The 25,141-nt window shown below is 34.8% G+C and overlaps 1 long non-coding RNA gene across 1 annotated transcript; it reads left to right on the top strand.

The window, feature by feature from the left end:
- Positions 1-2,992: 2,992 nt before the first annotated feature.
- LOC111094305 lies at positions 2,993-23,275 on the top strand. Its single transcript, XR_005384485.1, has 4 exons — positions 2,993-3,154; positions 11,326-11,532; positions 13,367-13,417; positions 23,160-23,275. It is a non-coding gene; the product is annotated as an uncharacterized LOC111094305 (long non-coding RNA).
- Positions 23,276-25,141: the final 1,866 nt, after the last annotated feature.

Raw genomic sequence — 25,141 nt, 5'->3', positions numbered from 1 at the left:
ATCATTTATAATGCTTGGGCTTTCCTATTGGTTTCTTTATATTTTAATTTAGTTTGAATTTATTTCCATTAATTACCATTTACGGAGTCCTAATTAATACAGATGTAGCCACAAACTTTTATTTTATTAAAAACAAACTTTTTATCAAGTTTGTCTTCATTCAGAATTGCAACTACAGTTTGTTATGACACTTTTCAATTATTATTAATAAGAGCCGGCATGTTCTGATTCATCTACGACCAGGGATATACCTTACTGTAATGTGGCCAGGACTTGTGATTTCTGAAATCAATGGTTATTTTTTCAGGATACATGGCATTAAATATGTCTTTACCAGATCCTTCCTTAATTCCATGTTCTCCTTTTAAAAGATTGAGGTCATTTTATTTTTAGTTTCTTCAAGTCATTAATATATTCCTGTTTTTCCTCTTCATAGAAACTTTTGCTAATGAATCCTTGCTTTATTAGAGCTTGGGGCTTTTTAAAAGTTCAGTTCCACTGTGAAGTCAAGATCTTAAAATTCCTTACAAGTAAATGATTTTTGCTTTATTTTCATCTCATCTACTAGATTAGTTATAGCCTTAACTAAACTTTAAGTTGATAGTTTAAATGTGTGTGTATAAGCATGCATGCAATTCTATATGCATGTAATAGTAATAGTAACTAAAGTAAATTATCATGCTAAAAATAAGGGGCAGGTGAAGACCAGCACTAATATTAGCTAATTAAATAAAAGTAATTTCATTAGTGAATCAGATTTAATCCTTATATGGATGTTGTTTTTTGATAGTCCAATGTAATTTGAGTATTTTCTGAGGTACAGGATGTTTTCTCTACTCTTTTGGTTGCCTACCTGATTCTGTTACATTTTCTATTCATGAGAAAATTTTAGAAGCTGAAAAATATTTTAAAAGGAAAAATGTCACTTGTTAATTGTTCTAAGCAGATGATAATGTATTTTAGTAACAACAATTGGAAAATGGGTTTATATTCTCTTTAAATTTTGTCTCATGAGTAGTTTAGAAGGGTTGGATTGTTATCTTTATAACTTCCAGAAAACAGTTAAAATAAAATTACAGAAAACAAAGCAAAATATTGATTTGGTTATTCCAGGAAGAGCTAATAGTATTTGCATAACATTACAGTCTCCATTGTTATCTCTCTCTTTAAGAAGATATTTAAATTTTGGAGCTATATTTACCATTTAAAATAACATAATATAATAGAAACAGTAGGTACCCTCAAGCCACATCTCTTTACATCTCTAATATATAAGTATTGTGTCTTTGCAAGACATTAGTAAGACTCACCGGAGAAAATGAAATTTTATGATAACTGATTGCAATTTTCTTGTAGCAAGCTGAGCTGGTGTAATCGTATATAGAGATTAGAACTACAGCTCAAGCTTAAAGAGCATGTAGGATAGAGCAATCATTATGCAATAAATATTTTACTTGTAGGGCATACCTTTCTTGCCCTGACTTTGACTTTTTTGTGTGAAACATAATCTCACATAAAATACATAAAATGTGTGGGAACCATTCACTTGTCTTTTTAGGGCTTTTTAAAATTATTTATTTTTCGAGAGACAGAGAGACAGAGAGAGAGAGGCAGTGGGGAGAGGCAGAGGGAGAACAAATCTTAAGCAGACTCCGTACGGACTGCAGAGCTTATATGGAGATCGACCTCAGGACTCTGGGATCATGACCTGAGCCAAAACTGAGTCAAATGTTTAACTGACTGCATCACCCAGGAGGCCCTTTATTTATAGTTTTATCATATGTGCAGTCACCATTTTTTTTTTAATTTTTGAAGCTTACATACATGAAATCAGATTGTCTGTATATTTTGATCAATTATGTTTTTATCTAACTTTATGACTTTTAAAGATATATCAATTTGTAGATCATTTTTTTACTTCAAATAATAGTCTGATTTTAAGATATATTATTTCACTATATTATTCTATATATTAATATATATTATATATAATATTTAAATAAGATATATTATTTTATATATGTTTGTTTTTAGTATTACTCTATTGCTATGAACATTTTTGTATGCATCTCTAATTATATATATATTTAGAAGTGAAATTGCAGAATCAGAGGATATGTGTATATTCAAATATATTAGGTAATTCAAATTGTTTTGCAAAGTTTTGTTATTTATAAACTCCATCCATATGTGAAAGTTCACAATTCTAAGTCATGGTCAAGATTTAGGATATACTAATTTTTTAATTATCATCAATCTGATAGGTGAAATATATCATTATGTACTTAATTTGCCTTTTTCTGATTACTACGGATGTTGAATAACTTTAATATATGTGTGTCATTTGTTTTTAATTTCTTTTGAAGTGCTTGTTTATGTCATTTGTCCATTTTATTCTATTGAGTTGTTGATCTTTTTATTATTGACTTATAGAAATTCTTTATATATTATGAGTGCTAATCCTTTGTCTTTTGTGTGTTTTGCAATTGTCTTTTCCAGTCCTGGTCATAGTTTGCATTTTCTCTGTTTCTAACAATGGAGATAGAGAAAATAAAAACTATTTTAACTATTAACAAAGTCAAAGACATTTTTTTCCTTATGTTTGTTTTTTTAATGTCTTATTTAAAGATATAACCATTGCCTAACCAGATGATTGTTTCCTCTAAAAATATAAAAAGTTTGCTTTTGGCAATATATGTCCTCCTGTAATTTATTTTGTGTATGATTTAAGTATTCTTTGTTTTTATTGTTGATGAGAGAACCAGTTGTAACTGTACCACTTACTAAAGACTTCATTCTTTCTCTACCAATCTGAGTATCCAGTTCTCTCATTTTTTAAGTCTCCACATATTTAAAAGATTTTTGAATGCTCTGAAACTATGCCATTGGCTTATCTATTCCTGCACCATTATGACAAGCTTTAAATATGTTAACTTTGTAATCAATGTTGATATCTAGTAAGAAGTCCTTCAACTTATTCTCTTAGAATACCTCTTGGAGGAGGAGAAGCAAGACGGCGGAAGAGTAGGGGTCCTCAACTCACCTGGTCCCGCCAACTTACTTTCAAAACATCCTAAACACCTACTGATTTGACCCGATATTTAAAGAGAGCTGCCTGAACGCTACAGAGTGAAAAGTTTTTGCTTCTAACAAGGTAGGGCGGTGGAAATAAATAAATAAGAATAAAGTGGGGGAGGGGATCATCTAGTGGCCGGGCTAAAGTGAGGCAGCTAGAGCCTCCAGGGCAGGAAAGCCCAGCCCTGGAGAAGCAGGAACTTTAAAAATCCCCGCTGGAGTTTTTCCAGAGGGAAAAGTGCTTAGCAGGGAAATTGGGCAAAATCCCAGAAGGGCAGTGAAACCTCAAGATTCCTTGGAGTCACTATTAGAGGAGGGGCACCCAGGGGAAAGCTCAGCGCAAACCGCTGGCTGATCTCAGTAAAGGGCTGGAGTGCCACAGCCTGCAGGGCATCTGGGAGAAGCTGGTTGGTTAGGCGGCGGCTCTGGAGCTGCCTTTACCCTAGAGGCTGGCAATGGAAGGAGGTGGCAGTGCTCTGTTCCCTTCTGGAGAGACGCCCCCAGGAGTTGGGTCTAGTAGCACAGGCCCCGGATCCCAGGGAGCCCCAGCAGACAAAGCCAGTGATCCTGTGCTCCACCCAGGACAGGCAGAAGCGGGGGACACAGGACAGCGAGTGCCCCGGGCGCCCCCTGTCCCCGGGCGCCCCCAAGTTGTGCATAGCAGTGCACCTGTGCCGGCCCAAGAGCACATCTAGGCCAGTGTGGACTGGGAGCTGCGGTTATTTACTCATGGGGAGCTGACTCCAGAGCTGGAAATCTGGCCGCCACCAGTGTTGTTTTTCCTTTTTATCCTCCTTGTGCCTGGGAGAGGCAGGGCTCCAGGGAACAAAGGTCTCATGGAGTAAACAGTTCCCACTGAGCCCAGCACTTGGTGGGGAGCGGGGCATCTCCCCCAGCTGCACACACCTGAGAATCAGCTCAGTAGACCCCCTCCCTCAGAAGACCAGCTGGATGAACAAGGGAAAAGCAAGTATATTGACCAAGCAGCGCTAGAAAGCTCCAGGACTGAGGGAAAATAGTATATAGATTTAGAAGGTCCTTTTTTTCTTCTTCTTCCATTATGACTCATTTTTGTATCAGACTAAAAATTTCCAATATTTTTTCTCTTTTACCACCTTATCTACAATATTTTACCAGCTCTTCATTTTTAAGTTTTTTTTCCTTTTTGACTTTTATAATTCTACAATTACATGTCTTAGATATATTTTCCACTTCTGGATTCCCTTCAATATATTCAATTTAATTTTGGTAGATATAAAGATATGGGTTTTTGTTTTGTAGTTTGTGTTTTTCCTGCCTTGTTTGTTTTACAGTGGTGGGAGTTAATACCTTCTATAACACAATCAACATACACCCAGAACCAAGTGGAATACTGTGCTGGTTCATTCTGTGAGATTACATTCTCTCTTCCTTCCCATTCTGCCCCCCTCTTTTGTCTTGTTTATGTTTTGGTCAATGTTGGGGGTTTCTATAAGTATTTCTGGTTTATATAAATTAGGGATTGAACATCTTCTAACATGCAGAACTTAATACACTCAGAATCAAGAAGATCACCCTTTAGGACCTCTCAGGTAGACTACATTCTCTCTTTGCTACCACTTCTTCACTACCACCATCCCCCAGACCCCTCCCCCTTTCTTCTTTTTTTCTCTTTTTTCCTCTTTTCTTTATATATACTTTTTCTTTTTCTGTTTTCTTCTTCTTTGTGGTTTTTGGCTTTTTATTTTTACTAGTTGGTTTTAAAATAATTTGTTTTTCACTTTAGTGGTCCTTTTGTTTTATTTTCTTCTGTTCTTCTTTTTCATTTTCTGGTCTCTGACCTCTTCGGAATCATCTAGGGTGTATTTTACATAGATTGTGGTTGATATTTTTGACTCAGCCTGCTCATACAGCCACTCTGCACTGGAAAAAATGACTAGAAGGAAGAATTTACCACAAAAGAAAGAACCAAAAACAGTACTCTCTGCCACAGAGTTACAGAATATGGATTTCAATATGATGTCAGAAAGCCAACAGAAACACAATTATAAAGTTACTGGTGACTCTGGAAAAAAAGCATGAAGGATTCTAGATTTAGTTACTGGAAAAAAACTGAGATCTAATCAGGCCAAAATTAAAAATAGATTACATGAGATGCAATCCAAACTGGAAGTCCTAACGATGAGGGTTAATGAGGTGAATAGAGAGTGAGTGACATAGAAGAGAAATTGATGGTAAGGAAGGAAGCTGAGGAAAAAAGAGAAAAACAATGAACAGAACATGAGGAAAGGCTAAGGGAAATAAATGATAGCCTGAGAATGAAGAATTTAGGTATAATTGGGATTACAGAAGAGGCTAAGAGGAAGAGATGACGACAGAGCATATTTGAACAAATCACACCTGAGAACTTCCCTAATTTGGAGAAGGAAACAGGCATTCAGATCCAAGAGATAAAGAGAAGCCTCCAAGAATCAATAAAAACCGTTCAACACCTCAACATTTAATAGTGAAACTTGCAAGTTCCAAAGATAAAGAGAAAATCCTTAAAGCAGCATAAGACAAGAGATTCTTAATTCATATGGGGAGAAGTATCAGTAACAGCAGACTTCTCCACAGAGACCTGGCAGGCCAGAAAGGGCTGGCAGGATATATTCAGGGTCCTGAATGAGAAAAACATGTATCCAAGAATACTTTATCCAGCAAGGCTGTCATTCAAAATAAGAGAGATAAAGAGCTTCCAGGATAGGCAGAGACTGAAAGAATATGTGACCACCAAACCAGCTCTGCAAGAAATATTAAGGGGGACCCAAAGAGGAAGCCCAAAGAAATAATCCACAAAACAAGGACTGAATAGGTATTATGATAACAATAAATTCATATCTTTCAATGGTAACTCTGAACATGAATGGGCTAAATGATCCCATCAAAAGATGCAGCGTTTCAGACTGGATAAAAAAGCAAGACCATCTATTTGCTGTCTACAGGAGACTCGTTTTAGACCTAAAGACACCTTCAGCCTTAAAATAAAAGGTTGGAGAACCATTTACCATTCAAATGGTCCTCAAAAGAAATCTGGGGTAGCAATCCTCATATCAGATAAATAAATTTATCCCAAAGACTGTAGTAAGAGATGAAGAAGGACACTATATCACACTTAAAGGATCTATCCAACAAGAAGACCTAACAATCATGAATATCTATGCACCTAATGTGGGAGCTGCCAAGTATATCAATCAATTAATAACCAAATAAAGACATACTTAGATAATAAAACACTAATAATAGGAGACTTCAACATGGCACTTTCTGCAAATGACAGATCTTCAAAGCAGAACATCACCAAAGAAACAAGGGCCTTAAATGATACACTGGACCAAATAGATTTCACAGATGCAGACAACTTTCCATCCAAATGCAACTAAATACACATTCTTCTCAAGTGCACATGGAACTTTCTCCAGAATAGACTACATACTGGTTCACAAATCAGGTCTTAGCTAATACCAAAAGATTGGGATTGTCCTCTGCATATTTTCAGACCACAATGCTTTGAAACTAGAACTCAGTCACAAGACGAACTTTGTAAGAAACTCAAACACATAGAAGTTAAGAGCATCCTACTAAAAGATGAATGGGCCAACCAGGAAATTAGGGAAGAATTAAAAAGATTCATGGAAACTAATGAAAATGAAGATACAGCCATTCATAATTTTTTAGGATACAGCAAAAGAAGTCCTAAGAGGGAAATAATCAAAAGCACCCTTCAAAAATTTAGAAAAACTCAAATACATAAGCTAACTTCGCACCTAAAGGAACTGGAGAATGAAAAACAAGTAAAACCTACACCAAGTAGAAGAGAGATAATAAATATTTGAGCAGAACTCAATGAAACAGATCAGAAGAACTGTAGAACAGATCAACAAAACCAGGCATTGGTTCTTTGAGAGAATTAATAAGATAGATAAACTCCTAGCCAGCCTTATTAAAAACAAAAGTGAAAAGACTCAAATTAATAAAATCATGAATTAAAGAGGAGAGATCACAACCCATGCCAAGGAAATACAATCTTAAGAATGTATTATGAGCAGCTATATGCCAACAAATTAGGCAATCTAGAAGAAACAGATGCATTTCTGGAAAACCACAAATTACCAAAACTGGAACAGGAAGAAATAGAAAACCTGAACAGGCCAATAACCTGTGAGGAAATTGAAGAAGTCATCAAAAACCTCCCAAGACACAAAAGTCCAGGGCCAGATGGCTTCCCAGGGGAATTCTACCAAATGTTTAAGAAATAATACCTATTCTACTAAAGTTGTTCAGAAGGATAGAAAGGGTGGGAATACTTCCAAACTTGTTTTATGAGGCCAGCATTACTTTGATCCAAAACCAAGACCCCACAAAAAAGGAGAAGTATAGACCAATATCCCTGATGAACTCAGATGCAAAGATTCTCAACAAGATACTAGCCAATAGGATCCAAGAGTACATTAAGAAGACTATTCACCGTGACCAATTGGGATTTATCCCCAAGATGCAAGGGTGGTTCAACAGTCATAAAACAATCAACGTGATAGATCACATCAACAAAAGAAAAAACAAGAACCATATGATCCTCTCAATAGATGCAGAGAAAGCATTTGACAAAATACAGCATGCATTCCTGATCAACACTCTTCAGAGTGTAGGGATAGAGGGAAAATTCCTCAATATCTTAAAAACCATCTACAAAAAGCCCACAGCGAATATCATTCTTAATGATGAAAAACTGAGTCTTTCCCCTAAGATCAGGAACATGACAGGGATGTCCACTCTCACCACTGCTATTCAACATAGTACTGGAAGTCCTAGCCTCAGCAATCAGGCAACAAAAGAAATAAAAAGCATTCAAATTGGTAAGGAAGAGGTCAAACTCTCCCTCTTCATAGATGACATGATACTGTATCTAGAAAACCTAAAAGACTCCACCTCAAGATTGCTAGAACCCATACAGCAATTTGGCAGTGGGGCAGGATACAAAATCAATGCCCAGAAATCAGCGGCATATCTATACACTAACAATGGGACTGAAGAAAGAGAAATTAAGGAGTCAATCCCATTTACAATTGTACCCAAAAGCATGAGACACCTAGGAATAAACCTAACCAAAGAGGTAAAGGATCTATACCCTAAAAACTACAGAACACTTCTGAAAGAAATTGAGGAAGACACAAAAAATGGAAAAATATTCCATGCTTATGGATTGAAAGAATTAATATTGTGAAAATGTCAATGTTACCCAGGGCAATTTACACATTTAATGCAATCTCTATCAAAATACCATGGACTTTCTTCAGAGAGTTGGAACAAATCATCTTAAGATTTGTGTGGAATCAGAAAAGACCCCAAATAGCAGGGAAACATTGAAAAAGAAAACCAGAGCCAGGGGCATCACAATGCCAGATTTCAGGTTGTACTACAAAGTGTGGTCATCAAGACAGTGTGGTACTGGCACAAAAATAGACACATAGATCAATGGAACAGAATAGAGAATCCAGGAATGGGCCTTCAACTCTATGGTCAACTAATATTCGACAAAACAAGGAAGACTATCCACTGGAAAAAGGACAGTCTCTTCAATATATGGTGCTTGGAAAATTGGACAGCCACAGGCAGAAGAATGAAACTAGACCACTCTCTTCCACCATACACAAAGATAAACACAAAATGGATGAAAGATCTAAATGTGAAACAAGAATCCATCAAAATCCTAGAGGAGAACACAGGCAACACCCTTTTTGAACTTGGCCACAGCAACTTCTTGCTAGATACATCTATGAAGGCAAGGGAAACAAAAGCAAAAATGAACTATTGGGACTTAGTCAAGATAAAAAGCTTCTGCACAGCAAAAGAAACAGTCAACAAAACTAAAAGACAACCTACAGAATGGGAGAAGATATTTGCAAATGACCTATCAGATAAAGGGCTAGTATCCAAGATCTATAAGGAACTTATTAAACTCAACACCCAACAAACAAACAATCCAATCACGAAATGGGCAGAAGACATGACCAGAAATTTCACCAAAGAAAACATAGACATGGCCAACACGCACATGAGAAAATGCTCTGCATCACTTGCCATCAGGGAAATACAAATCAAAACCACAATGAGATACCACCTCACATCAGTGAGAATGGGGAAAATTAACAAGACAAGAAACAACAAATATTGGCGAGGATGTGGAGAAAGTTTGCACTGTTGGTGGGAATGTGAACAGGTACAGCCACTCTGGAAAACTGTGTGGAGGTTCCTCAAAGAATTAAAAGTAGAGGGATCACTGGGTGGCTCAGCGGTTTGGTGCCCACCTTTGGCCCAGGGCGTGATCCTGGAGTCCCAGGATCGAGTCCCGTGTCAGGCTCCCAGCATGGAGCCTGCTTCTCCCTCTGCCTATGTCTCTGCCTCTCTCTCTCTCTCTCTCATAAATAAATAAAAATAAAATCTTAAAAAAAATAATTAAAAGTAGAGCTACCCTACGGTCCAGCAATTGCACTGCTGGGGATTTACCCCAAAGATAAAGATGCAGTGAAACACCAGGATATCTGCACCCCAATGTTCAGAGCAGCAATGTCCACAATGGCCAAAGTGTGGAAAGAGCCTTGATGTCCTTTGACAGATGAATAGATAAAGAAGGTATATACACACAAACACACACATACACACACACACACACAGTGGAATATTACTCAGCCATCAGAAAGGATGAATACCCACCATTTTCTTGACATGGATGGAACTGGAGGGTATTATACTGAGTGAAGTAAGTCAATTAGAGAAGGACAATCATCATATGGTTTTACTCATATGGGAAATACAAGAAATAGTGAAAGGGATTATAAGGGAAAGAAGGGAAAATGAGTGGGAAAAATTAGAGAGGGAGACAATCCATAAGACACTTCTAACTCTGGGAAACAAAAAAAAAGGGTTGCAGAAGGAAAGGTGGGTAGGAGGATGAGGTAAATTGGGTGACAGGCACTGAGGAGGGCACTTGATGGTATGAACACTGGATGTTATACTATATGTTGGCAAATCGAAGAAAGAAAGAAAGAAGAAAGAAGAAAAAGAAAGAAAGAAAGAAAGAAAGAAAGAAAGAAAGAAGAAAGAAAGAAAGAAAGAAAAAAGAAAGAAAGAAAGAAAGAAAGAAAGAAAGAAAGAAAGAAAGAAAGAAAGAAAGAAAGAAAGAATACATACCCCTTGGATATTCTTTGTCTTTAATCCATTGTATCATCGAATCAGATCATCAACATTCATTTAAGAAAAGCTCTTGTGATTTTGACGTTGACTCTATAGATCAATTTTGCAAGAATTCATATTTATTCATATATAGTCTTTCTATCCACATGCATGGTATACATCACTTCTTCACAAAATTAGGTATTATTGTCTCTTGGTTCAAAATTATTCCTTGGGCACTTATTAGTGCTGAGATCTTGGGAAAATTATTCATATACTTCTATCTCAGTTTCTTTATGGGGTTAATAGTTTTCCTACCTTATAGACTCCTTAAATTATTAAATGAGTCTAATAGAGTGGTAACTTACACATAGTGTGTATTCCAAAAATGATGATAGTATTGATAAAGTGGGAAGAAATTGAGTGTGGTTTTCTTGTTAGATACATTTGCATAGGCAGAGCAAATTAAGTCAGGACAGGCAAAATGTATAAAATTTGACTTGTAGACCAAGTTAAAGATTAAAATCTTATTAGTAATAAAAGCTATACCGTTTTTTCCCCTGTACACTTTGATTCCCAGCTTACTCTCCTTTAGGATCAAACCATTGGTCCATGGTAGTAGGTTTCACCGTGCAACATTGCCATAACTTCTTGATAAAAATCATTGGGCTCTTTGCTTAAAATGTTTATTCTCAGAATCCTTTCTTACAGATTCCAATTCAATAAATCTATTTTAGGTATCAGGAGAGTGAATTCTAATAAGTGCTGGCAGAGAGAAAAACTTGTCATATACCTTCTAATGTTCAGTAATTAGGAATTGGAAATTAAACTAATAAAAGACAGATTAACAGGAGTAAAATGGTTTATTTATGCATACAACACATATACATGAAGGAACACTCAGTGATGAGTAACTCAAAGAGGTGGTTAGCATTTGGAACTTTATATCATAGTAGAGAAAAGGGAAGGAAGAGGAAAGACTCCAGTGGGAAGAACAAATAGGTTTCTTTGGGAAAGATAAGGATTTTTAAAATTTTGTTTTGTTTTGTTTTTCCTTAGGATAACTGATGAGAGATAAGAAGAATTGTAATAATATTCATCTATACAAGTATGGTGGTCTTTGTGTCTTCCTCTAGGCCATAGAACTCTACCACTGAGGGAATTTATGGTAGATTTACTCCTGGCTTCTCCTCTGGGAGTAGAATCCATCTCAAAAAGGCAAATTATGGCAGTCCTGATTTCTTGGAAGTTTCTGCTTTTTGTCAGGTAGGGGAAGCTCTGTGAAGATTTCTCTCTGCGTCTGTTGAATCTCAGATGTCTTCAGCCTAAAATAATCTTTCTATAAACTCTAGAATTCCTAGTGGGTCCTTACAGACCTTAGGGAAATCCAAGAAACACAAATCTACGACATCATGTACTAAAATAAAATATAACGTATTATTCTACTTCTGATATCACTGAAATAAAAGACTTCAAGGAAGTCATTTGTACTTCATTCTCTTTTATTTTATTCAGATAATCATGCACACTCTTTGTCATTAACCTTGAAGAAAAATGGGTATGAAATACCACTGATCATTTTGGAAAGAGACAATGTATCCAATTGAAGCCAAATAATTTCTTAAAGAATAGTTATAGTTCTCCTTTTGGTGTTTGTATTTTGGTTGTGTCCTCCAAATGCATCTGACCAGATCCATTTCTTGAATCCTCTTGTACCACAGCACAATTTCCTCTTCCACAGTTTCTCTCATATTATCCCAAACCTCCTTCTACCACCTTAGAGATGCTATTAAAATATCTTTACTGACTTCATTGCAATGTGTGTACCATATGGGGAGTGAGCTCATAAATAAAATGCAGCCTGATCAGTTTATATCTGATATATTAGAGAGTGGTTAAATCCAATATGAATAACAAAGTTTGGGGATCCCTGGGTAGCTCAGGGGTTGAGCGCCTACCTTTGGTCCAGGGCGTGATCCTGGAGTCCCCAGGATTGAGTCCCACATCAGGCTCCCTGCATGGAGCCTGCCTCTTTCTCTGCCTACATCTCTGCCTCTCTCTCTCTCTCTGTGTCTCTCATAAATAAAATCTTAAAAAAAAAAAACTAAGTTTGTTTTCTTTCACATTTTTTTCACATCTTTGTGAAGAGATTAAACTATAACAGGTTTCTGCAATTCATAAATCAGAAATACATCATGCATGTTATTTAAAAAAAGCTTAGCACTAATATAAAGATATACACTTACAGTTTCTTCTCTATTTTTAATGTATTTTGTGAAATTCTTATTAGTTTTCACTATGGTTGTCTCACTTTACTTAAAATTTTAGATATGAGGTACCAGACACAGATATATTAAAATAGTCAATAAAATTTTAGATATTTTCAGCCTAGTTACTGAAAGCCATGCATTTTAAAAATTTATTTATTTTTGTTTTTTAAAATTTAATTCCTGTATAGTTAACATATAATGTTATATTAATTTCAGTGTACAGTATAGTGATTCAACAATTCTATATATTGCTCAGTGCTCATTATGACAAGTATATTTTTAATCGCCTTCACCCATTTCACCCATCCTCCAACGCTGAATGCAATGCATTTTTTAAAAATTTAAAATATGGATAAGATGATGTGGTTTCTGTCCTTTGCAATAATATAATCCTGCTCCCCCAGCTTCCAACCACCCCTCTTGCCACCAATCTCACTAGAATAGAAAAAGTAGAAATCAGTTTTAATAAAAAGTACCTTATTTCTTCCATACATTGCATCAATTCTGATTATTGAGTATAGCCCTATGGCTCATTTGTATCCAGCATTGTGAGTTCTGAGGAAGGAGCAATTAGACTTGAACAATGGGATTCCAGAACATAATGGACAATATGCCAGGTATTTAGTTTCACTATCTTCATTTCTATTCACATCTTTATGTACTGTGTGATTTTTCCTTAATTTAATTTTAGTGCCATTATTGTATCTTCTGTTTAATTTTTTTATAGCTTCCTATAATTAAGCTTTTATTTGGAAGTCATTTTAAAACCACTGCATCGTTGTCATGGAATTGTTGGTAATATGTGATTACATTATGTTGTCTTTTGCCAGGACACTCCTGTAAATGAAGCATTATCCTCAGAGATTTTCTTGGCTGAAAATGTAAGTAATTAAAAATGTAAACAAATATTATCTGTTACATATGCTGGAATAATAAATACTTCAGCATAATACAAGTTAATGTCTCTTTTGGGAAATAGTTTAATCCTACTACAACATGTTTTATAAATGGACAAATAAATGGTTAAGCACTTAATATCATATGTACTATAGCATGCAGATGTCCAGGGCTTTTACACATTCTCCCTGAGTATTTATACATTTTTTAACAAGCACTATCAATATTCTTTTAGCATTATTTGTTATTTTATAATAATGTCAACTATGGAGATGTGAAAAATAGAATTACCCTTCAAAAATTCCCAATTAACATCTAATGTAAATGATAGTCTAGGAAAATGGGCCCTCCTGTGTATAGATTTTAAGATGAAAATTAATACATACTGACTGGAACACAATTTGGCAAAATGTAACAAAAGTCTAAAAATATGCATCACCTGTCTCCATTAACTTATTTCTTAGAAATTATCCTAAAAAATCTTTGAAATATGTACAAAAAAGAGTGTACATGCTTTTCAGCACTATATTATTTCTAATATCAGAATATTGTAAATAATCTGAGCAGATATTTGTAGAGAATTGGTTAACTAGAATATGACAAATCATAAGGTGGCTATTATGCTGCTATAAAAACCAAGTTACAAGGGAAAAGTAAATGACATGCTAACATTAAAGTTCATTTTACTGGGACACCTGTAGCTCAGTGGTTGAGCGCCTGCCTTTGACTCAGGGCATGATCCTGGAGTCCCAGGATCGAGTCCCACATCAGGCTTCCTACATGGAGCCTGCTTCTCCCTCTGCCTATGTCTCTGCCTCTCTCTCTGTGTCTCTCATGAAAAAAAAAATGAATAAAACCTTTAAAAAAAAAGTTCATTTTACCAAATGGATAAGCAACAACAAATAAAAATAGACTTAACCAAGAATAGTTTTGCAATGGTTATTCAAGTCTGTTAAAAAGAAATCATGATGGGCTCCATGTAAACAGCATCCATTGTTTATCAGTGGTTTTGTCCACACTAATGGCAACCACCTAAAGAAAGTTATTAGATCAACTAGTTAAATAGACAGATAGAGGCCTCAACCCATGAGATCATGACCTGAGCCCAAACCAAGTCAGATGCTCAACCGACTGAGCCATCCAGGTGCCCCTCAAAGGCAATATTCAATTTGTGATAAATATTGTAGCATAGTTTTGTAAGATGTTATTATCAGTGGATATTGCACAAAGAGTAAAAGGAATCTCTTTGTATTATTTCTTACAATGGCATGTGAATCCACAATAATCTAAAGATAAAAAGTTAAAGCCAAAAAAAAAAAAAATGTATCATACCACAACCAAGTGGGGTTATTTCAGCAATGCAAAGCTGGTTCAATATTCAAAACCATCAGTGAAATGTCCTAAAACATCAAGCTACAAAAAATAAAATCACATGATTGTATCAATTAAGGGAGAAATATATATGTATATATGTATTAGCAAAGGAAAATCTGAAATTGAAATTAAGAGAACATTCTCATTCATAATAGCATCAAGAACAACAAAATAGGAATAAATTTAATAAAAATGTTTAATATTTACATGTTAGATATTATACCACATCACTGAGAGAAATTAAAGGAGATCCAAAGAAAGGTAGTCTATGTTCATGGATTAAAGTCTCAATGCTGTCAAGATGACAACTCTCCTCAAATTGATCTTTACATTTATTGCAATCCCTATTACATGTTAGCAAGGTTTTGGGGGGAAATTGTCAAGCTGACCCTACGATTTGTATGGAAAATCAAAGTACATAGAATAATCAAAACAATTTTAAAAAATTGATGGAAGACATACAATCGTTTAAAAATGTATTAAGTCCACAGTAATCAGGACAATGTAGTATTGGCATGAGGACAAAGAGACAGATCAATGGAACATTTAAGAGTTCACAAATGTATTCTTACAGCTAAGTTCAATTGATTTGCAATAAAGATGAGTTAATGGGAAAGGGTTAGTGGTTTCAAAAAATGATACTAGAACAAATGAATGTGTACATGCAAAAAAAGTAATCCAGCAAATAGACTTTAACTTATTACCATATTCAAAATAACTCAAACTGAAGTTTAGACTCATGTAAGGGTAAAAACTATAAACTTCTGGAGGAATGCAAAAGAACCATCTTCATTAACTGTGGGTTGGGTAAAGAGTTGCTAGCTGTGACACCAGAAGTATGGCCAATTAAGAAAAAACATGATATATTTGATGTCCCAGATTGGGAGAAAATTTGGCGAGTCATAGATCTGATAAAGGAATTTTACCTAGAATACAAAAGACTCTAATGACTCGATTAAAAGAAAACATATAGGGCAGCCCAGGTGGCTCAGCGATTTAGCGCCGCCTACAGCCCAGGGCCTGATCCTGGAGACCTGGGATGGAGTCCCGCGTGGGGCTCCTGGCATGGAGCCTGCATCTCCCTCTGCCTGTGTCTCTGCCTCTCATTCTCTCTCTCTCTCTCTCTCTCTCTCTCTCTCTGTGTGTGTGTGTGTGTGTATCATGAGTAAATAAATAAACTCTTTTTAAAAAATCTAAAAGAAAAAGAAAACATGTAGAGGCACTTGGGTGGCTCAGTGGTTGAGCATCTGCCTTTGGCTCAGGTCATGATCCTGGGTCCTGGGATGGAGTTCCATATCACGCTCCCTGCAGGAATCCTGCTTCTCTCTCTGCCTGTGTCTCTGCCTCTCTCTCTCTGTGTCTCTTACGGATAAATAAATAATATCTTTAAAAATAATAACAGAAGACATACAACCCAATTTTTATAATAAAAAGAAAAAAGATATATTAAGAGAGAATACAACAAATAAAATATATGAATGGCTTTTGCTATATCAAAAGAAAAGCAAAGTAAAATCATGAGAGATCATTACACAACCATTCAAATGGCTGTAATCAAAGAGACAGACCACACTAAGTGGCGGTGAAGAGGTAAAGAAATTGGAATCATCATGCATTGCTGGTGGGAATGTAAAATGTTATAGGCACTTTGGAAACAATTATGCAATTTCATTGAAAATTAAACATAAACTTACAATAAGAACCAAAGAGTCCTTTTCTAGGAATCTAAGAAATCAAAATGTTTTTTCACACAAAGACATGTACACAAATGATCACAGCAGTATTACTCAAAACAGTCAAAGTGTAGAAAAAAAATCCAAAAGTCCATTAGCTGATAAATTGATACCATATTGTGGTATAGACATCAATGTAATATTATTTAGCAATTGAAAGGAAGGAGCTACTGATACGTGGGTGTATAAGACATTATCATCAGGAAAAGGAGTTAGAAACAAAAGATTCTGTGTATTGTCCCAGTTATTCTAAATGTCCAGAAAAGGCATATTTAGAGAGTTAGAAATCACATCAGTGGTTGCCTAGGACTCAGAATGCAAAACAGAGATTAACTGTGAAAGGGCATAGGAAACTTTTTGGGTCGATAGAAATGTTCTAAAACTACATTATGTGATGTTTTCACATCTTTAGAAATAATCTACTAACATCATTAAATTGTACATTTACAAGGGTGTCAAATATTTATCTAAAAAAATCTGTTCAAAAATAAACATCGATATACTATGTAGTACATATTTCATCTGAATAAATGTAAAATAAGCTATTGGAAAAGCCTAAGTCCTTCAGTCAACCCTTGCATGATCCAGAATTTTTATTTGTTTGTTTTGCTTAGTCTGAAAGCCCCAAAACTCTAATTAACCTTCCTTCCCTCCCTCTCTCCCTTTTTCCGCTGCTTTTCTTTCTTTCTTTCTCTCTGAAGTAGAGTTGACACACAATGTTATATTGTTTTCTGGTGCACAACAAAGACTTACGTACTCAATGCTCACCACAGTGAGTGTTGATCCAGGATTTTGGTGACTAGTCATTCATTTTGTTTTGTTTCCTATATCCTGTGATGCTCATTGCTTATGTTACTGTTTTCAAGTGAAGAGATTCACTAGATAAGTGCATAATATGTTTAGTAAAACTTAATTTAAGAAAAACAAGTTTTATGGATTTTTTCAAGCTATATTCTTAGACAACCTGTAATGCCATCATTTTTAGAAACATGGTTCACACTCTAGTGTTTCCTGATTCTATGGTAGTTTGTTGAGCAGGTGAACACACAGATGTATAGCTATCTTTATCAGGAAACATTTGTTTGATGTCCACCTGTGCACATGTCTATTAAATACTAAATTTGTTCATTTTGTGTTTTGCATCCTTGTAGGGTAAAAAAGTGATATAACAGTACTCTCTCCTGCAGCATTCTAACATCATGAATTAGAGGATATGTCAGCAATGTTGGAGAATGGGAATAAGCTAGAGGAAGCTCTAACATCACAGATGCACTGCCTGTTCTAAATGTGACTAGGGTAAAATCCTGTCTTCTAGTCTTTAATATCCACCTATAGTTTACCCCTTTTTACCTCTGAATTACTGTACACACTTCTACTTTTTATTTCAGATCATCACATAAAAACTCTTGTTATGAGTCTTACCTATACCTAATGGCATGCAGAAGTGCTTAAACATACATGGCCTTTCACCTTAAAGCGAATAATTTAAAACAGGTTACATTTACATGAAAGGCATATGAACAACTGAGTGTATAGGATTCTAGTATTATACCTTGGTTCTTAAAAAGAGGCCTATTTGTCATTAGTATTTTGTGAATATGGTTATGAGCATTCATACAACACTGAGCCATTTCATATCACATTAATCTTCATTCACTTCTATAGCTCCATGTAGGAATTCTTTGGCTTCTATTTTAAAGTGTGGAGAAAAGTAACACATGACCCATGAGAGTTATATAAAGAATGTAAAAGTTAGGCTTCCATTTTTTGTTTATTTTGTTTTGAAGATTTTTTTAAATCTTAAATTAGAAGGCTAATAAGATTAACAGCCTGAAAAAAAAAAAAAAAGATTTACAGCCTGCCACATTTCTCAGGTATCTCCACTAGGGTTGGAAATCTTGTGCCTTTGCTGAGTATGACAAAGCAATGACTCACACAAAGGAAGAGGAGAACAAGAAAACCCCGGGGAACAGTGGAGTAAGTATTAATTCTGTGGTCATCTTCTCCACTGCAGGAAAAAAATGAAAAATTCTGCCATTAACGAAATCCTTATCTTACAAAGGAAAAGTGTCTTGAAATAAAGCCTAACATGACAGAAGAATTGCTAGGTAGAGAACATATGTTAAACATAGAGATCATTCAATCTTTTTCTTCAGTTATAAAACCAGGTGATACTTTTCAAGAGTTATAGGAGCTGTTTGTTGCTCCAAAGTATAATAAGGAGAAGAAGGAGGGTATTATTATTAATCAGAAAAAAATCTTTAATTACTTTTTTAAATAAATGAAAATGATGACATATCCCATTAGTATGTATATGACATTAATGATGTGTGTATTTGATGTCAAAAACATTTAAATTAAATTGAGATGGGCCAAAACATAATAATAAAAGTGTCTCATATCTGTATACCACTTCTTGATACAGGGTGGAGCTTTACTAAAACTGGGACCTATTTTCTAAATCAGCAGGGAAGATTTCTGAAAGAGATAGGCTTATAGTTCTTATTAATTCAAAATTGCTATATTTTTTCAGGCTCAGACCATGCATCAGACATTAACCCTCCCATACTCTATTTCCTTTGCCCCCTTCCTTTTTACTCTGTGGATGATAAGGGATACCAAATCAATAGCTGTGTAGAAGAAGCAGATATAACATTCTGAGAGACACTGGAGAGAGGGAATAGAAGCAACAATTCATTTTTCTGTCTCAGTTTAGATTGTATTTATACCACCTGCTATGCCTGTGGGAATGGAATCTATAGTAGTGTCTTTAGACACAAACTTTCTCTTAGTGACTTTCCTTTTTCTATTCAGTGTGATAGCATTTTTTTTTTTCTGGGAAAAGTAGCCTATGGCACTTGGCTGAAGAGATGAGACTTCAATGAGATATAGGAGACAAAGAGTGACAAATTAAAATGACAAGGCTGTCTTATAAGATTGTGATCCAGTGAAATGAAGTATTTCTGGCCCAGTCAATGTAGACAGCATTATGCTATGTGGGAATAGATTGCAAGACCTGGGCAGCCTGTATATGTCTTCGAGATAACTGAATTTGTCACTATCAACACTCTCCCAAATTGTGTCTTTCCTGGCTTTTGAGAATAGGAGTATGGACAAAGATATTCATATAAGTCAAGTATTTAGGGATATTTTATTTTTTCTTAAAAAAAAACCCACCAACTTTAAAAAAAAATTAGTAATATATTTGTCTCTGACATAAAATTAATCCAAGGAGACGCCTTGAAACAGATAACTGATTGCCCTAACAGTGATAGTGAACTTGGGCACCACATCTATTGAATGTCTTGTTACATCTATCCCCTCAGAACTCTACCTAATAGGTGACTACACACTGTCTCCTGAGCTTCAGTCTTACTTTGGGACCTCTTTACCTAGTCTTAGCACTATTATTCTAAATTCAACAAACATTAAATAAAATGAGTAGACTTTCTTTAAAAAATCAGTGGAAATGCCATTGAAAATCATCAGACCAAAGTTTAAGTTTAACCTGCCTTTTGCTGCTTGGTACCAAATGGGGTTGGGAAAGAGAGTAAAAGGTTGTAAGCATGCTTGAGAAAGAGGATCTCTACTATGTCCTATCTTTATCTCCTACATGTTACTTGGTAAATCACCAAATTCTATAGTTTCTTTGCAATGTTTCTTACAAACATTTCTCCCTTTCCAATCCTTCTGCTTCCTTTCTAACCCATGTCTTCATTTCTTTGCAAAGTGAGAAATGTGATTCATTCAGGGAATCTAATCATATTATAAAACACTTACTGTGGAATCCTGAGAATACATGAGAGTAATTTTTTCCCTTTCATCAAAGTTCCTTTTGATGATTATAATCATTTATATTATGTTTGAAAGGATGTGGCCATCTATGGTAGGCTGTACTTATTGTCTGTTTTGGAAATATTTTAAGATTTCTTGAGGATGCAAAGCAAGAAAAAGTAACCCCTTCATAAAGCAATGAATGCCTTCAGTTGTGGATAGCTATATTTTTCATCTTTGGCTGGGGAGATTTTTAGTTGTTTCTAGTTTATCAATGTAATCATGACAAAAACTAGATGATGGTGTGCTTTTTTTTCAGGTATGTGATAGTTGCAGAATGGCCAGATTATCATACTTGTGTCTTTACTTAAATATTATGCCCATTTCCTCCAGTAAGAGTATGCATTTCTTCTTACTATTATTCACCTATACAGTATGAGAGATATTTTGGATGATTTCTATTTTCCAAAACCAAATTCTAAAAAGTTCAGATAATTATTTAAGAAGCTGAGTAAATGAGTGATGCCAAACTTGATTGTTGCAGAAATCTTAGACTCCCCCCCAGACTGAGGCTCCTGGGGCATCTTTTTCATACCCAACTCTAGGAGTGGGTTATAACAACAGCCCTTTGGATGCAAAAGAGTTTGAGTGGAGCAGAATTTTGTAATTTGAAAACACAAAGTAAAAGTTAGGATTAGAGCTATCACTCTTGGAAATAAGAGTCCCTTATACTGAATCAAGAAAGCTTCCATACATATTCCCATTCTATGAGAAAATAAAACCATTTCTCAAAGTCCCCATCCTTATCCTATTGTCTTATTTTTTAAAGTATAGGTTATTTTACTAGTTCCTGTTTTTGGAATTCCCAATGTGTTACAAAAGTAAAAGGTAAATTATATAATGTCAAAACAAAATTCAAAATACTCATATAAAATGCAAGACCCAAATGTGGTTTATTTCTCTGACCCATGCAGGTTAAGAATCAATAAACATGACCTCTCTTTTGTAAAGTTAGTGTTTTTAAATTAGAAATTGCTCAATATACAAAATTTCCTCTGGAGCCGAGGGAAAGAAAAAAGGTGACACTTCAACATCAAAGATAACACTACATGAATGAGCTCAATGATGGTCATAGTAGGCTCAATTGGATTTAAGATGAATAAACAATTTCAATAAATTGAATTAATTAGATTGGGCCTGAGTGTGCAAGCAGTCTATTTTCTGAAATTATGTACAATAACTTGTTCAAGAAGTGCTGGTGTATAATTGCCTGAAGTCAGAGGATAAAAAAGAGAAAAAGCTGAAAATCCATTATGTTCGTGTTAACAGTCTAACTAAACTAATTAACTGCTATCTGAATTTTCACACCTCTATTTCATGATCTTTCTTGCCTCAAACCTCCAAGCCTCAAAAGCAACAAATAAACAAAAAACTATTTGAAAGAGAACAGTACTAAATATAATGCGAACCATCCCATTTTGAAAATCGGTTACTCTTATTTTTTTCCACCTTCACAGGTTCACGTTGCCTGACCAACAATCTTGTCATATATATTCTCTCTATAAACTTACATATCCTAATGAGTTTTGTGCACAAAATCAAATAATCAAATAATAAAATATTTTTATACAGCTATCAACTGTGTTATGTGTTAACCTACATTAAAATTTAATACCAAGAATTAGAATTCCTAATATTCCAGAAAAGTTTGGAAGATAATTCAGATTCAAACTTTTAATATAATTGAGTAAAAAAATTTCAAATCAAATACCAATACCCAACTCTATATTTGTTATACAGTATTGAAAATGTCTAAAAGGCTTTCTGTAGTTTCTACCTAGATTAGAATCAATTGATTCACACACCTTCCCTAACTAGGAACCGCTGTCTTATATTTGATTTCTAAAGAAAGAGATATGAAAAGGAAACAAGTTTTCTTAATTAAAAAGTTATACTTATGTAACAGGAAAGTGACCAACAGCCAAAAAAATCAAAACGGTTATGTCAAACCATATGAAATCTCCAATATTTGGCTATTTGTGTCTCATGTAAATGTATATTTAATATGTTTCAACCAGATTTAGCTCTGAATTAGAATTACTTATTTCCTATAAATTCCAATTAATGGAGGCATGATAATATATTGAAAGATCTCCCAAAAACCTTCAAATTTTCATTGCTATTTAATGTCAAGATGCCAATTTTAGCATTGAAATTATGAAAAGCATATTCTATAATATATCCTGATTTCCAAATAACAGTGTTCTCTATACCTATGAAATGTAGTTTTTTGAAGGTTCAGTTATTCTCATACTATCTTATTCTTTCATAGAAGATATCGTGATGTTGCTCAATAATTGGTTTTGTATATATTTTATTGTGATTTATTTTTAAAATTTAATGAAGTTCAATTTATTTACAAGAAGAAATGATATTGATAGTATTTTACATTTTAACAAATATATTTTTATTTTCAACAAAATAAAATTACTTTATGTAATATTTATGACATAAAATGTCATAATAAATATTATTTTTATATTGATTATTTCTTTATAGTTTAAAATACACATTAGAGTTAAAAACAACTACTCATAAACAGTTTTCTTAGTTCTTAATAAAATTTCTCTTGTTGAGTTTTTTATTCATGACTCATGAATAACAATAAATCTGAGATTACACAATCAATAAGTAAATTAAGGACTCACACACCAAAAATTGTGTTATACTCTACGAATTGAATCTGCTTCTAGTCAGTGTCATATGCATGCCCTGCAATCTTTGAAAATGATCAGACCCTAATTTCTTATACTGCAATCCTTCTTTCATGCTCTTTGGTGTACAGATTGTCTGGCTAATTTCTACATTTGAGTGTTGACTGCAAAGTGGCACTGAAGTTCAGCAGGACACATTTCCTGTCTATATCCATGACTGGTTGTGCAACTGGTGCGAACTCTCAGGTAATGAATCTAAGGTCATGAGTTCACTACTGTACGCAGTCGTTTGCTTTGTTGTATTTAGGGGTTATGGATCACACCCTTCATCACAAATAACTTTCTTGCACATGTATGTTACTTGTCACAGGAGCAGTCCATGTGCTAGGGTTTTGAAGGATCAAAGCAAATCTATAGGCACGGGTGGGAAAGTCACTCAAAGTGCATGTCCACTTGAGACTGAGTCCACATCTTCGTCACCCTACTGTTCTATATTCACATGTTCTCCACATTCTCCTCCACCCCTTGCAGCAAGGTAATAATGGGATTTTTCATTTGAGGGAGAGAGACCCCTACTAATTATATTATGCCCTCCCACTATACCCACGATAATGAACCAGTGGATCTAACACTCAGAATTAACTCTCAGAAATTCTGTTCTTCCAGCCTTTCTATATGGATTTTGAGTTTTAATTAAGATCATTAGGAACACAAAATTTCTCAAATCAAGAGTGAAAAATTCCACAAATCCAGGGACTTCTTATACATTATGAAATAAATTACAAGGGTCAAAAAAGAAATTTTCCTTTACAATATTTATAAAAAAAATTTAATAATCATTTAATAAAACTGTGCTTGTTTTCAAGATCTACTCCCGGCAAGCCATTAAGACATAATCACACCATATATATATATATATACCAACAACATGAAGGAAGATATTTTATAGAGTTTAGAACTAATATCCACTCCACTGGCTTTCATTTTCTAATATACTAAATCTTTGCCTATAAGTATTTACATTTTTCAGGTATTAATAAAATTTAAAAAGCAGTCACTGCTAGAATGGAAACCTCCAAGTGTAAACATTGTAATAGTTGCACACCCAATAATAACATATAAACAAGGCAAAGAACATTTACAAATAAAACTTCCAAGGTCTAGAAGGAAGAATATTAAAGTAATATTAACCAGGCCTGTCGATCTTGAAACTTCTATGTAAATGTCAATGATATTGTGATGCTACAGTACATAAGGATTTCTTATACACACTCCAAATATACAAAACAGGGCTGTAGTTTACATCAATTAAAGAACTTTTGTAAAATAAAAAAGAGAAAACTAGAAAAATGGACAAGTAGAGTATTACTACTAGTAAAGAGAGAAATGCAAATTAGAATAGCAATACTCTACCTGCAGTAATAGGTTATAGTACTCCGTGAAGTTTAATGCACAGACACCTCAATTGTATGACTCTACAATTCTATCTCTGAGTATGCACGCCATCCAGAAAATAACTCTTGCTTAGGTTCATAATGGGGTATGTATAAGGATGCTTCAACATTGTGTGTGTGTGTGTGTGTGTGTGGTGTGTGTATATGCACGTGGCCATGCTCGTGCACGAGTGGAAGCAATCTAAGGATCCATCCGTAGGGAGATGTGTAAGTAAATGTGTGGATAGGCAGAAGCAATAAACTAGAAGTACATAGAGGAAGAGGAAATCTTAAAACTTATTTCTGAGTGAATAAAGTAAAACAAACAGAAAGAATGCAGAAAAGTAAAAGCAAGAACAATAGTCTGATAGGTATTACATAAAAGTAAGGATCACAACCTACACCTACAGATCTTTTTAAGTATTCTTACACATCTTGCAAATTCACTTTTTAAAAAAGGTCTATTTTTTTACTTTAGAGAGAGAGCGTGAGTGTAAGAGCTAGTGGGGGGAGAGTCGGAGGGAGAGAATCTTCAAGCAGACTCCCCACTGAATGTAGCGCCTGACACAGGGCTCAATCTCATAACCCCAAGATCATAATCTGAGCCAAACCAAGTGTCAGATGCTTTACCAACTCAGCCACCCAGGCGCCCTACAACAAATTCACTTTTAATGGGAATA

The sequence above is a fragment of the Canis lupus genome, chromosome 36 (assembly GCF_011100685.1).
Source record: "Canis lupus familiaris isolate Mischka breed German Shepherd chromosome 36, alternate assembly UU_Cfam_GSD_1.0, whole genome shotgun sequence".
NCBI classification, from domain to species: Eukaryota; Metazoa; Chordata; class Mammalia; order Carnivora; family Canidae; genus Canis; species Canis lupus.
This window is presented reverse-complemented; position numbering and strand designations above follow the sequence as displayed.